The sequence below is a fragment of the Schistocerca americana genome, unplaced genomic scaffold, assembly GCF_021461395.2.
Source record: "Schistocerca americana isolate TAMUIC-IGC-003095 unplaced genomic scaffold, iqSchAmer2.1 HiC_scaffold_383, whole genome shotgun sequence".
Lineage (NCBI taxonomy): Eukaryota > Metazoa > Arthropoda > Insecta > Orthoptera > Acrididae > Schistocerca > Schistocerca americana.
In genome coordinates, this window is record NW_025726108.1 from 30,001 (window position 1) to 32,500 (window position 2,500).

General features: G+C 63.8%; 1 pseudogene; it reads right to left on the reverse strand.

Moving 5' to 3' along the window:
- Nucleotides 1-2,500, reverse strand: part of LOC124581975 — a 7,961-nt pseudogene that overhangs the window by 3,015 nt on the left and 2,446 nt on the right.

The window sequence follows — 2,500 nt, forward strand, 5'->3', positions numbered from 1 at the left end:
GGGACTGCAAGCCCCTCGGGGTCGCTGCAAACAGCAAGACGTCATCTGCAAAGGCCGCAGCGTTGACTCTGCGACCGAGGATCCGAGCTCCGATGTGGGAGGGCAGTTGGCCTAAAACGTAGTCCACCGCAAAGTTGAACAGGAGGGGGGGAGAGGGGATCGCCCTGGCGAACGCCCCGTGCTGGCTGCACAGACACGCCCACGCCGGCGCCGTCCGCTATCACTGTCGTGCTGCCCTCGTAGCACCGCTCGACATACTCGACAAAGCAATCCGGCAGGCCATGCGCCTTCAGCACGGGGCGAAGGGCAGCATGATCTACCGAATCGAATGCCTTAGATACGTCGATCGATGCCACAAAGACAGAGCGGCAGGAGCGAACTGCGTCGGTGAGAGCAGTGTCCAAGATGAAGGTATTTTCCAACATCCCATCCCGAGGGATGAATGCCCGCTGACGTTCGTCCACAGCACAAGCGCGCATCAGGCGTGACGCGAGAACCTTGTGAAAGGTCCGCGCCAACACCGAGCAGACCGTAATGGGGCGAAAGTCAGCGGGGGATGTTGGTGCAGCCGTTTTCGGGAGAAGGGACGTCCGCGCGCGAAGCAGGCGTTCCGGAAGGGCGCGGGCCAGAAGGAAGAGATTCATCACTTTCACCAGGACTTCGTGCGGCAGACGCCGCAACTCCGCTGGGGTAAGGCCGTCCGGCCCGGCTGCTGATCCCCTGGGCGGCAACGCGGCGGCGACCTCCTCATGTGTGACCGGCCCCCATATGCACTCGAGAGCGACAGGCTCTGAGTGCGGGAGGAGGCGGTCACGAATGAAGCCCGCGGTGGAGATGGGCTTCTTGGTGAAGAGGTCCGCCCAGAAGTCCAGCAGACCAGGGATGGCAGGTGGCGGCTGGAGCAGGGTGCCATCCAAGAGGCCGCGCACGCAACGCGCACGCGACCGTCGGAAGGCATCCTGCGTTCTCGCGTACTCCCAGCGGCGCCGCTTGCGCTTCTGCGTCGGTGGCGCGGCAGGCGGCCGCTTCGATGGTTGGCGCGGCCGCTGTGTCCTGGTGATCGATCTCTCCCCTCTGGACCCGACCGACGCAAGGGCATCCGGGAGCATGCCCAGGATGACATCGGGCGGCGTGCCCCGCCCCAGACCGATGACACGATCCAGGGCAGAGAAACGCTGGGCGGAAGCGGGTAGCCCCGCCAGATGCTCCCAGATGGCGGCGTCAGTCGGCCCCTCCGGCGGCGGCCCGGTGGTGTCGGCCGCGAAGTCCTCGGCTGCGTCGACGGGCGGCGCAGCGGCCTCGCCCGCGTCAGGCAGCGGGCTCGCCGCTCCCCGGCGGGACGCCGGCTCTTCCCCCCGACCGATCTCAAGCGCCTCCATGAATTGGCGGACAAGCTGCTTGTGGGCAGCTTGCCGCCGTCGGCACTTGATTGCCTCAAGCGTTCGGTCGGGGAACATCCTGATGAGCTCTTGATTTACAAAGAAGAACCGGGCGTCCCTCTCGAGGAACAGTTCGGCCTCTGCCTTGGCGAGCGACAGGACTTCTTCCTCCGTCCACCTCGCGCGATGCCTCTCCGTGACGATCTCCGCGTTGGCGGCCGCAAGATGTTGGCGGCGGCGATGGACCCCGAGACCGTTCTTGGTTGTAAAGCTGCGGTGGCACTCACTACAGGTATACATAGCTGCAAAAGTTACAAGATTTTCGGCACGGCCGGTTGGCCGGCTAGGTGCTGGGGGAGTTGGGGTGGCACCTTCAGCGGAAGGGCCACCACTTATTCTCTGCTTACTGCCCCCAACTAAAAAAAAGGGATAGTGCGAGGGGGGGCTGGTAACCCCCCCAAGCCCCTGGTGCGGTCTTCCACTCTGCGAAATCAGCGGGCCCACGAGAAGGGGAGAAGACCGCAGGAGAGGAGAGGCTAAGAGGGCTAGGCCCATGTATTGCGCATCACTCTCCCTGTAACTATAACCCAAGGAAGGCACCTCGCAGCAGCAGCACGACTACATCAAGACCGCACTTCGAGAAGCCAAGTCCGGATGCAGCCACACCGCCGCCACTTGGCCACCTTAAGAGAGTCATAGTTACTCCCGCCGTTTACCCGCGCTTGCTTGAATTTCTTCACGTTGACATTCAGAGCACTGGGCAGAAATCACATTGCGTCAACACCCGCTAGGGCCATCGCAATGCTTTGTTTTAATTAGACAGTCGGATTCCCCCAGTCCGTGCCAGTTCTGAGTTGATCGTTGAATGGCGGCCGAAGAGAATCCGCGCACCCGCGCGCCCCCGGAGGAGCACGCTAAGGCGGACGCGGCCTCGCAGCAAGGAAGATCCGTGGGAGGCCAAGGCACGGGACCGAGCTCGGATCCTGCACGCAGGTTGAAGCACCGGGGCGCGAACGCCGCGCAGGCGCGCGCATCCTGCACCGCCGGCCAGCACGAGGCCAACCAACGGCGAGAGCAGACCACGCCCGCGCTAAACGCCCGCACTTACCGGCACCCCTACG